We start from the raw sequence: 13672 nt of genomic DNA, 5'->3' as shown, positions 1-13672 counted from the left end.
ACCATCTCAACATAAACTACTGTAGAAAAGCTAATTTTTTCAATTTCGTTTCTTTTTATGGCTGAGTAATATTCCATTGTATATATGTGCCACATCTTCTTTATCCATTCATCTGTCGATGGACACTTAGGTTGCTTCCATGTCCTGGCTATTGTAAATAGTGCTGCAATGGAGGGAGGCTCAAGAGGGAGGGGATATGGGGACATGTGTATGCATAGGGCTGATTCACTTTGTTGTGCAACAGAAACTAACACAGTATTGTGAAGCAATTATACTCCAATAAAGATCTATTAAAAAAAAAAGCTAATTTTTATTTTTGCTTCAAACAACAGAATTCACTCTCTCACAGTTCTGGAGGCTAGAAGACCAAGATCAAGGTGTTGGCAGGGCTGTGCATCCTCCAGAGGTTCTAGGAGAGATCAGACCTACTCAGTGTGTAGCCAGTTCCAATGTCTAACTACCTTACTGAAGGAAGTTCTGCTTATGTCCACCGAAACTCCTTCTGCAATGTAATTTAGATGCTAACTACCCAACTACCCAGAGTTAGCACAGACTTCATGGGTTGAGAGGGCAAACCTCCACAGGAACCCCCTCACTTGAGATGCAAGACCTGGAGTTCCCAGGCTTCTGTCCAACTGGCTGAAAATTCGGAGGTTCCCTCTACTCCCTTCAGGTTTGATAATTTAATAGAAAGACTCATAAGACTCGGGAAAGCTCTATATTTATGATTGTGGTTTTTATTTTAAGGATGTAGACCAAGACCAGACAGAAGAAGAAACCTTTAGGATGAGATCTAGGAAGTTCACAAATATGAAACTTCCACGTCCTCTCCTTGTGGAATCAGGACATATGACCCCCTTGGCATATCAATATGTTCACCAACTGGAAGCTGACCAAACTTGGTGCCTAGCTTTCTTATTAGGGTTTCATTAGGTAGGTGTGGTTGATCAAGTCATTGGCAGTGTGATTGAATTCAGTCTCCAGCTGCTCTCCACCCTGCCAGAGGCTGGGCTGCTATCACCTGGCTCAGAGCTGCATCCCTCTAATCACATGGTTGGCCTTTCCAGCAAGGCCAGCCCCCACCCTGAAGCCATCTAAGGGGCCCCGTGGGTCACCTTATTAGCATAAACTTAAGTGTGGTCCGAGGGGTGCCCTAAGAATAATAGTTACCTCTATCACTGGGAAAATTCCAAGGGCCTAAAATCTCCACCCCAGGAACCTAGGGCAAAGACCAGACAAATTCTTTATTATACATCACCTTCTAACTTAAGATAGATAAGTTGATAAATGGAGGCTCCTGAAATATGTCTTATGAAAGCCTTAGAGATTGCTTTGTTTTATTCCCTCTAGGTATCATTTTACCAGTGAAATTACTTCTAATTCGTGGTCCCAAGGCAGGTATTAAACAGCTATAAGTTATCAAATTACCCCTTATTAAAATTTTAAGAAAAATGTCAAGCAGGTTTTCATTATGTCATTATGTGATCTTTATTTCTCCTTTGAACTATTCAGAAAACTTTCAATAATTTGAAGATAAAATCTCTCTTCTGATAATCATATTTCTTCTCTTCTACTCAGAACCAAAAAGAATTAGATTTTCTGATGTGATCCATACTCTTAGATAGAAACAAGGGTATGAAAATGAGTCCTTAACTTCATTGCCTATAGAGAAAAATCATAAGTCTTAATAATAAATACTAGAAAACTGTCCTGGCATTTATGATAAAAGTCCCACCTCTGTCATTCTAAGTCAACCTGACTTTATACTACATTATAGGTAAGGAACCAACCTTGATTAAAGAAAAAGTAGCTTTTCATTCAACATGTGGGAGTATCAAAGATGCATAATTGGACTAGAGGTGTCGTGACCAATTTAAGGAGATCATATAGTGTTCACGTCTTTTACTATGACTTTAATATTGGGAGATATTTTCCCCAGGTTCATGGACCAGCATCTACAGATGGGCTCTAGGGCTTCTGTAAATCTCCTGACATGATATATAAAATATTGTACATTTTTATGGAGAGAAAATGTATCAGTTTCATCAGATTCCCAAAATTCATTACCATGACTCTTAAAAGCCCTAAGAATCACTTTTGTAAGAGAGCCCTTCTCTAGGAACAGACCAGCCCTCAAACCATTCCCTAAAGCCTCCAGAATTTATAATTCCTACCATCATAACCCAAAGGGCTGCTGTTGGGTGTTTCCACCTCCTCCATCCTTCCTGAAGCTTTTTTTTTTTTTTTTTTTTAGGTCGCGCCGTGTGTCATGCAGGATGCGGGATCTTAGTTCCCTGACCAGGAATCGAATCTGTGTCCCCTGCATTGGGAGTACGGAGTCTTAACCACTGGACCACCAGGGAAGTCCCCTGAAGCATTTATTTTCCAAATAAGTTGACTTGAGCCTCCATCCACATAGCCCTCCTCAATATTTCTGAGAATTCTTGGTGGGAGCGCTTATGTTTCCCTTGATCACCTCCTACTTTGATTTCCTACTCTATTCACTCTCCGTAGCAACACCTGCAACATGGAAAATAGCCCTGTTTCCTGTATTCCCCAAAGTACCATTAATATAAGACAGTTGCATATAACAGAACTTTACTGAAAGTTTAAAAAACTGAGAAGGATTACATATCAATATTAAGCATGTTTCTAGCTTCTGTAAACTCAGTGCTTTAACATTTGCCCTATGTGCACGTGCTGGACATACCTTGTTCTGCTTTATGTTTGAGTCCCCTTGTCTTGACTTTCTGCCTCCTTCAACACCCCTGCCCCCTCAAGAGGAGTTCTCTGCTTGGGGACATGCCTTTCAAATACACACCAGCCAATACAGAGTCCACACTCCCAATCACCTTTTCATAGGGCTCTCAGATCCTTGGCCATTATCCACCTGCCCCAATCACCGCAGACATCTAGGCGCCGCCTCTGTATTCCAGAGCCTGCTAAAGTTATGCAAAATAGCAATCTAAGCCTGCTTACCCCTCCTTAATTGCTTCTTTCCAAAGAAACCACAATCAACGCTTACCCACACTTCCTCTCCCTTCTTCTTCTTCATGGCCAACCCTGTTGCTTCCTCATGTGACCCCAGGTGGTGTAGCATGCCCACTTCTCTCCGGAACTGTGAGCGATAAACTATCTTTTCAGTGGCAATCGTTTGCTGATCTGTTGACCTTACTATATCTCAAATTTTGTGTGAACATACTCTATTCTAGAACAGATCACAACAGGGTTCAGAACAGGAATCAACTTATAACTTATTAATAAATATCACTGTTCTTTACAAGGAACAATCCCTTTACAAGGAATTTTTTAGCAGTTCTATTTTCATGGTACTCCTCCCCCAACTGAGGTCATTACTCCCCATGGTTTCTTCTATTCTCATCCTTGGGGTTCCTCATACCCCTGCCTCTTCAGATGGCAGAGGAATTTAGGAATGTTCCTGTTATTTTACTAAACAGAACAGCTTCATTTTCTTTTTTCTTTTTTCTTTTTTTTGGCCTTGCCTCAGGGCTTGTGGGATCTTAGTTCCCCAACCAGGGATCGAACCCATGCCCCCTGCAGTGGAAGTGCAGAGCCCTAACCACTGGAACGCCAGGGAAGTCCCCTTCATTTTCCTTTCTTCAACCTCCGCCAATCTAGGACCTCCATGACCAAAAACTCACTAAGATTATTCCTAAAGAAAAGAGCTGCCTGCCTTTAAAATAAATGCTGCTATTCCCTATGATATGGATGTTGAGCAACAATTTCATCTTTTAAAGCAAGTTTTCTCTCTATTAAATATGTATCTAGTAAATACCAAAAAAAATCCATTCATAAAAGATTCCAGTGTGCTTCAATTTAAAATATTAGCTAACAGTTTAAAATCTATCATATACACATTATTCGAGTTTGCACTTGGTAACACAAATTAATGTGTATACAAGAATTAATAGCTTTCCTATGTCCCAACAATAAGCGGTAGAAAATAAAATGGAAACTATCCCACTAAAAGTAACTAATAACTAATAATAAAAATTATGAAATACCTAAGAATAGTCTTAGCAAAAAATGCAGAGGAGCTATACTAATAAGCTCAAAACTTTAGTGAGGGCATAATTATTTAAACCTGAATAAAAGAGAGATAAGCCACAATACGTGAATTGGAAATCTATGTATATGATAAAGATGACATTTCAAGTCAGAGGAAATAATAAAATAGTCCATTAATGGTTCTTTAACAACCTACTAACTATTTTAGAATGAAAGATTATATTCCTAATACACACCATATTCCAAAATAGGTTCCAGTCATATAGAAATATTTTTAAATAAATTATTAGAACAAAATGTAGAATAACTAGGGAGTTCCCTGGTGGTCCAGTGGTTAGGATTAGGGGCTTTCACTGCCGTGGCCCAGGTTCAATCCCTGGTTGGGGAACTGAGATCCCATAAGCCATGTGGTGCAGCAAAAAAAAAAAAAAAAAAAATGTAGAATAACTATATAAACTTGGAGCATGGAAGTCTTTCCTCAACATGACAGCAGATGCAATAAGCACAAAGGAAGAAGTAAGTAAATTTGACTATCTCAAATGATTTTGTAACTCAAAAACATCATTATCAAAGTCAAAATATAAATAATAAACTGGGGAAATATCGTTTCTATATAAAGAGACCTTACCAAAAACAAACAGCTCAGGACAAAATTGGCCAAAGGATATAGAACAGACAGTTCACAAAACAAGAAAAGCAACTAGTCAATAATACATGGAAAAGTTTTCAATAGTTAAAAATGCTCACTGCCATTGCTTAGTGTTACTATGGCGGGGAATCACTGGAGAGACGGACATCTCATGTTTTATTGGGGGGGATTATAAATTGAGAGAAACTCATGAAAAATGAGAATTTGGCAGCATGTATCAAAAGCCCTTAATACAGCAATTCTATCAGAATTTAATACAGAAATCTATCAGAAAGAAATTTGTTGACAACAGCACAAAGTTAAACATGCAAGAATGTTCATTACAGCAATGTTTATGAGAATGGAGAAATTCCAAACTGTCCCTAACAACAGGAGATTAAATAAATAAATTGTGGCACCTTCTGACAATGGGATGCCATGCAACCATTGAAATTATTATGAAGAGCTTTATTAATCTGAACTTAAAATGTTCATGGTATATTGCTAAGAGGGAAAAGGGCAACAAAAATGTTTATAGGATGTGATTTCGTTTTCATGAAATGAGTAAGCATATGCACATATTTGCAAGGAAATATATCTAGAACGATATCACCAAAAGAGAAAAAAATTGTGTTGCACAGACTTTATGATGACAACAGTGAAAATGAAAATGACAACACTCATTCAGGGTTCCACCATTTTGTCAAAACAAAGTCATTTCATTCTCCATATTCTCTTTGATTTGTCTTATAAGCAAACAAAATTTGATGGAGTTATCATACCCAATGACAAAAATTCCTTAGGATGCAATTGTGTCAGAAAGAGGGAAAAACCACTAAGAAAATGTGTAAAAGGATGGAAAGATGGAAAGATGAATGGATGGAGAGATGGATGGATGAATGGACGGATGGATAGACGGACATTCACCTATAGATAAGCAGGCCAACTTAACCTTTTAGAATCATACTTCATAGTAAGGAGAAGTCACTGTCAATGTCACAATTTCCATGGAGTGTTACCAAGACTCAGAAGTGTGACTGGGAGAGAGCAAAGCAAGCTGTCACCCTCCAGAGCACAATTTCACAGAGCAAAGGCTTGTCTACCATTTTTTCAAGAAAAATATATTGACAGGGCTATTGTTCAAACTATGACAGAAAAATCAGTAGAGGAAGCCATGTGAAAGCAAGACCAAGAGACCCCAGAGAAATTAGTCAAAGGGCAGCACGTTGTTCCTCTGTTCTCCTCCCACCAACCCGTCCAGCCTCTCCCCCAAGCTGGTTCTCCAAGAGGCTGGTACCAGGCTGGGCAAGCCTCTGCGAGGACCACCTTCATGGGAAACTACTCTGCTGCTTTCACATCAGGATGTGGCACAAATGACCCGTCATGTCCTTCACAGCCCTCGTCGGTGTAATCTTACATCTTTTTTGTGTGATTGTTTAATTAGTGTCTGTCTCTGCAGCCAAACCATAAACGACTGAAGACCAGAATCCACCTCTGTTTGCACACCTTTGTGTCCCCAGCCTGGCGCCTGGCACAGACCGCCTCTCAATATTTTTTAAGTGGATGAGTGAATGAAAAGCCAGCGAACTTGGATTTGGACTAGTATCCCTTACTTTTCTAGCCTTAACCTCTTTGTCTAAAAATAAGGATTCGCCGGGAGTTCCCTGGTGGTCCAGGGGTAAGGATTCTGTGCTTTCACTGCTCCGGCCTGGGTTCAATCTCTGGTTGGGGAACTGAGATCCCGCAAGCTGGGTGGCATCGCCAAAAAAAAGAAAAAAAAAAAAGGATTTGCCTATGACGTAAGATTATGGTAAGGATTAAAATTAAATAAGATGGGTCCGGGGCTTCCCTGATGGCGCAGTGGTTGGGAGTCTGCCTGCCGGCGCAGGGGACACGGTTTCGAGCCCTGGTCCGGGAGGATCCCGCATGCCGCGGAGCGGCTAGGCCCGCGAGGCACAACTGCTGAGGCCCGCGAGGCACAACTGCTGAGGCCCGCGCTCCGCAGCGAGGGAGGCCGCCGCGGTGAGGGGCCTGCGCGCCTCGGCGGGGAGTGGCCCCCGCTCGCCGCGGCTGGAGAGGGCCCGCGCGCGGCGACGAGGACCTGATGCAGCCAAAAATAAATAAATAAATAAATTTATTTATTTATTTAAAAAAAAGATGGGTCCACAGCTACCACAGTAGATTCTTCATACATACAAATTCTCACCTGGTTTCTCCTCTCTGAGTTCTAGTTGGAGCTCCACAACCTATCAGATATGTAACTAAACTCCTCAAGATTTAATTTTTCATCTGTAAAATAAGGGATTAGATAGACGATCTTTAAAACCATGTCCACCCCTAACATTTTCTGATTCAAGAGGATCACCCTGAAAATCTTCCCTGGGAGAAGGGCTCACAAAACATTCTGGTTGTAAGAACCGGATGTAGCACTTAGAAGGAGCCCAAGTTGTGGAAGTAATACTGAAAATATTAATAAAGGACAATGTCAAACTTCAAACATTCTATTTGGGGGGTGGAAAGAGGAGTCAGTTGCCAGAATATATGCATCTCAAGCAAAGGGTCATCACTGAAATCAGATTACTCATCAACAAGGAGTAGGGTATTATAAATGTAATATTCCAATTGCATCAAAACCGTCCTTGTAAAAAAACTTTTGTCCTCCTCCATTCAGCTACGAGCGTTGCCTGTGTCATCCAATGCACCATGGCATTTGTTCATTGAACCGTTGTCCTTCTCAGGAGATGGTTTTTCACCCCAACAAAAATAACTATGAATCACTGGTTCTATGAATATTTTCTCCCTTGTTTTGTTCACAGTATGAATGAGCGATTTCAGTGTATTTCTTGCATTAGCAAAAGTTGCCATTAACCTGAAATGATCTGTATTGCAAATGCAAATTGTTGCCTTTTAATTTCAAATTTAGGGTAACCATGCAGTTCTAATTAGGAATTCATAATTCTCTTAGAGGAAGGATATGAATAATAACAAGAGGAAAAAAGAAGTTTCACAGAGAATAGAAAGCCTATTGATATTTAAAGTTTTTTTTTCAGATTCAACTGTCTATGTGACTTGAAAACTAAGAGAAAAATATTCCCTTAGTACTTAGTATTTCCCTTCGTATTTAATATTATTTAGTGTTTAGTATTAGCTTTTCTATGGCATCTATGATCAAAGTGGTCAAAGAATTTTACATGTTTCCAGGTTTCCATAAAGAAAAGAAGCATTTAACCCAGACACACAATGTCTTTTTCTGTTTCCTCTGTTAAAGGATTATTTTTTTTCTCTAAATATCCCCATACAATCTAATCTAACATTCAGTTTTTATGTCTTTTTCTGTTTCCTCTGTTAAAGGATTATTTTTTTTCTCTAAAAATCTCCATACAATCTAATCTAACATTCAGTTTTTCCTGTGAAGTGTCTACAGATAGTAATTTTCGTATCTACTGCTATGTTCTCTCAGAGAATCTTGTATTTCTCCACTTAGCTCAGTTACCACACATTCTTGGAATTGCTTGCCCAACTCACTGTCTGACCAGAAAAATGTAGTCTCCTTGAAGGCAGAGCCCATTACTGGTTCCCTCAATAAATAAACAAATTATTTAAAAGAAAATTAGTAAGTTAATTTAAACAGAATATATATGTGTAAAATATATCATGCCCCTAGAAGAAAAACTCATATAATTCTGTAATGTCAGACTTATGATTCAAAAATTCTAATGTGATTTTGGGTTTTTTTCAGCTTTATTGAGATACTATTGTCATATAATATATGTAAGTTTAAGGTATACAGTGTGATGATCTGATACAAGTACATATTGTAAAATAATTACCACAATAAGGTTAGTTAACACCTCCATCCCCTCACATAACTACCTTGTGTGTGTGGTGATAAGTTTTAAGATCTACTCTCTTAACAACTTTCAAGTATATGATACAATATTGTAATTATAGTCACCATGCTGTACATCACATCCCCAGAACATCTTCATCTTACAGCTGGAAGTTTGTACCCTTTGACCAACATCTTCCTGTTTCCCGCCCCACCCCGCCCAGCCCCCGGCAACCACCATTCCAACTCCCTACTCCTTTGAGTTCAGCTTTTTTAGATTCCACATATGGGTGAAAACATACAGTCCTTGTCTTTCTCTGTCTGACTTCGTAATGTAATTTTACATGTAGCAAATAGAAGGCCAGCAGTTTCCAAAACATTTAGAGCAAAGATAAAGCACTGAGCTAATATCATTATAGATAATTCCATTACCTCCTCAACCAAAACTTCAAAGTTTTCCTTCCATATCTTGGAATTCCAGTAATGAACATCCCTTCTGACATTCAACAAGAGTAGTATTCACATATACACCATATTATAAACATTCACATGCCTTTACAGTAAACTGGAATCAAATTAAATGGCTGTCAGGAGCTCATACTTTGCAACTGCTTAAAATCAAATAATCACAGACCGTTAGAATCTGAAGGGAGCTTTGTGGTCTCCAGTCCTGATTTCTTCTGTTGCAGCTGAGAACAGGTGAGACAAGTAGATGCCTCACCAGCTACCTTCTCGCTTCTCCTTCAGAACCCACAGTGCCACTCCCACCACCAGCTCTTTATTTTTCCAGTCAGCCATCAAAAGCCTTCAGCCTCAGGAAAATTTTAATCATCCAATGGAAAACATAAATTAATGTAAAATGTAGGGGTGGGGAGAGATAAATTAGGAGTTTAGGATTAACATATACACACTACTATATATAAAATAGGTAAACAAGGACCTACTGTATAGCACAGGGAACTATACTAAATATCTTATAATAACCTATAGTGGAAAAAAATATATATATATGAATCACTTTGCTGTACACTTGAAACTAACACAACATTGTAAATTAACTATACTTCAATTTTTAAAATAAATAAAAAAGAAAAAATGTAAAATTTTACTTATAATCTTGACAGACTCTGAATTTTGCCCTTATATTTCCTTTCCAAATTTTTCAAAACAAAACACCCCTGCCTTTAGACTGTGAAACAATGCTTTTTTAATAAAGTTTTTTTTTTTTTTAATGTGGACCGTCTTTAAAGTCTTTATTGACTCACTGTTACAATATTGTTTCTGTTTTATGTTTTGGTTTTTTGGCCTGGAGGCATGCAGGATCTTAGCTCCCCGACCAGGGATCAAACCTGTACCCCCTGCATTGGAAGGCAAAGTCTCAATCACTGGACCACCAGGGAAGTCCCATGGTTTGTTGATATAACAAATCACAGCCTTAACGAAAGCTTAACAGAAAATTCCTTTTCCAGATATATATCCTGTAAGGACCACCTCTGCTTGGGTTAATCTGATCGCTCTGGGGCACAAACATCAGTGATCAGGGTTCTCGCCACAGAAATCCTAGCAGCCCTGAAGTGCAGCGGGCCTCGGCCTTCTAGCACTTACGGCGCCGCACCGCCACCTAGTGCTCCTTCTGCGGAACTTGCTCTCTGCCAAAACCACCGCCCTTGGCCTTTCTGGGTTGGCGAACTATTTTTACGAGCATAGCGATCAAGATAGGGTCCTGAAACGACTTCTACATCATTACAGGAAATACTCTGGTTCACAGATCGCAATCCAGCAAGCAAATAGGAACCATCTATCATAAAGGCGACGGAAACCACAAGCAATTCAGAGCAGGATCCTCAGTCTTCATTATCTTTCACTTTATTTATTTATTTTTAAATATTTATTTATTTGGCTGCACCAGGTCATAGTTGCAGCATGCAGGATCTTCGTTGCGGCATGCGGAATCTAGTTCCCTGACCAGGGATAGAACCCGCGACCCCTGCATTGGGAGCGCGGCATCTTAACCACTGGACCACCAGGGAAGTCCCCATATCTTTCACTTTAAATAAATATCTCAGTTATTTAAATTGCTCTTTTTTTCCCCCCAACTGCTGTCTGAGTAAAAGAAGGCAAAACTGGAATTGACAGCAGCGATTTGAAGTGCACTATTTCACAGAAACCCTCAATGAGACAGAAAGAAGAATGCAAAAATGAAACAGAAAAATATAACATGTATGTGTTTACCGAAGTTAGTGTCTTGAGCCAAGGGAGCACTTGATTATCTCTGACTATAGTTAGGAAAGAGAGAAAATCAGATTTTTTTCCCCAGGTTTACTTGGCTGTTAATGGAATCCTAACTTTGAACATGAACGCCCTTGTTCTTGTGCTTTGTGTTTACTTGGGCTCATGTTCTTTTGATGTAAGGCAAAATAACATATTTTAAAAGTGAATACCCTCCCTCTTCAGGACTGATTGATTATTGAGGGATCAAGCCTGAAGCAGACTTCGATGGATGACTGGTCCCAAGTCCACAGCCAACCATCTTTGCTTTTACACGCCTTACCTTCTGGGTAGTATATGCATTCTATTCCACATAAAAGAAGTTTGTGCTTCTCTAAGGGGTGATTTCCCCCTGAGAAAGACTGTAAAGATAACTTACTTGATTAAGGTAAGAGCAAATTTGGTCATTTCAGACAGAAAGATAATAGAACTGCTTGAGTTAGTACCTTAAGGGGGACTCATTAATAAGAAGGAAATCCAATGAGTCGTGTCTGGGTTTAAATAACAAAAACCACAGGTGTAAGCAACACTGCTGCAATCAGAGGGTCTCCGTTTTCCCTGTGTGTATGACTCCGCAAATAATTGCCAACAATTATTTAATTACACCCAGATGCCTTGTGTTGAAAGTCACCTTGGGTTTTCAGAAACTGGAAGATTATGAAACCAGATCTGAATCCCACAAGAGGAGACAGTCTGAGAAACTCCTTTGCACAACCTGGGCTAATTCATTATTTCTGCATTTCATGAAGGAACACAGAGTTCCCTGTGGGCCTGGGTAGCCTTGTTCAGAGTGAGATTCCCCAAGCTGCTCGCCCTTATTCCATCTGGAAAGGGGTAGGGCAGAAACACAAAGCATTGCCTGAACTATAAATGTCACTTAATGGTCAGGCAGCCAAGAAAAGGTGAAAAAAATTCAATTTTGGGGGGGCAGTGCAGAGGTTTCTCCTATAATGTGAACAGCCAATTCTAGGAAATTTTTCTGCAGTTAGGCGCCAACCCAGAGACTGAAAATGGCTACCAAAACAGGAGTGCCAAGAAAGGAAGGGTTTTGTTTTTATCGCAATCTTCCTCTCCCACTTTCCTCATTCACAAAATTAGCCGGTAGCTCTGACCTGTAGGAAATTAACTAGCGTCAAAGCAGCCTCTAGTCAGGAAGACCCTGCTTCTTTTCACGGCCTCAAATCGGGACATTTGCTGCTGTTTCCTTCAGGAGAAAGGGGGAAGGACATTTAATGTCTCAAAGGAATTTCAAAGGTAATACCCTCTTTCTGAACATTTTCCCCGACTTAATTAGAACCACCATAGAAGCAGGGGAACTCTCTTTGATTAGAGAAATCACCAATTTCAGAATAAAAATTAGAAAACAGCCTCCATGTTACTACTTCTCAAATGCACCCAAATATGATCATCTTGGGGGCTCATCATTCCTTTTTCTCATTATTATTCTTTTTTTTCAATAATGACAATTTGTAAGAATATACATTTTGCTTTCAGGTGGAACTCAACTATTTCCATTTTGAAGTTTTAAATGCTTCATGAGCCTTTTTATTTTCCCTTTGATTTCCCTGGTGCCGCAATGAAATGCCAGACTGCCTTTGTCGGGCAGCTTTGCTAGAAGAGGCTCTGATGAAAGACAAGAAGAGAGGGCTGAGAAGGGGAGGCCCTCAGGCACGTGGGCACATGGCCTAAAGCACATCCTACTTTTTATTCAAATGCTGTGGCCCATGTGCTTTTGCTGTCAGGTCTCCAGTCTTGCCATCTGGGTGCTTATTATCATTGGGAAGGAAAAGCAAATCCAGTGTCAAGCAGTTGAATCTTCATAAAAACAGTCTGGGGTCTCTTTTATATAGCAAGCCAATGATCTTTGTTGCTAAGGATACCTTTTCACAACAAATATGTAAAGCAGAGAGACTTTGACAAAAGGTTAGAGACGCTGAATAGGATTTTACATCAGGCTGCCTGTTTCTTATTGTTTTTCTTACACCTGAGTGTGGTTTTTTTAAATGGTATAATGCTTTTTAACACAACATTGTAAATCAAGTATACTCCAATAAAATTTAAAAATAATAATAATAAATGGTATAATGCTTTTAGATGGCATAACAAGCCCAGGTAGCACAGAAATAATTCCAGCAATCTAAGAAATCAGTCTTAATAAAAATCATATTTTGTGGCCTAACCTGCAAAACTGTAATTACTACAACTAGTTCTAGAATTTTTTTGAATTTGTACACTGTTGAAGGTGAAGTAGAAACTGGAACTGAATCAACCAGAATGACTGCCTGAAAAGTTAACATTCACTAAATATCTACTAACTTTAGCTTCATTTCTGCTACCTATTATGGCCCAAGAGATAATGCCACACAAAATGAAAAGGGGGGGAGGAGAGAGAAAATAATTATTATGCTAATTCTCTTTATAGATATGTTAGTTTCTTGAACTATATCTGAAGAAACTAATCCTTGGAAAGCCTAAAATGTCAAAACAAAAGAGTAATAAGCTACAGATGGTCCAGAGCATGCTCCTGCACTGAGAACATCTATGTGAAGGATAACGGGCATGAGACAAATAAACGAAAAAACAAGTAACTCATGAATTTCATGTATTAGGTAGAAGATTCATCAAGAAACATGCTGACTGAACAGCATGTCGCCGGTACAAAACAGAAAAAGCAATTCTTCAAGAGTTTTAGAGGAGGGTTCTTTAGAGAACATGGCATCTGATCCCCTCTCTTTTTTTTTCAGTTTTATTGAGATATATTTGACATACAGCACTGTATTAAAGGGTACAGCATAATGATTTGACTTACATATATTGTGAAATGATTACCACAGTAAGTTTAGTTAACATTCATCGTTTCATATAGATACAAAAAAAAAGAAAAAGAAAAAAAAAATTTTTTTTTTCTTGTGATGAGA

Source organism: Balaenoptera acutorostrata, chromosome 13 (genome assembly GCF_949987535.1).
Source record: "Balaenoptera acutorostrata chromosome 13, mBalAcu1.1, whole genome shotgun sequence".
Classification (NCBI taxonomy): domain Eukaryota; kingdom Metazoa; phylum Chordata; class Mammalia; order Artiodactyla; family Balaenopteridae; genus Balaenoptera; species Balaenoptera acutorostrata.
Note: the sequence above shows the minus strand (reverse complement) of the source record.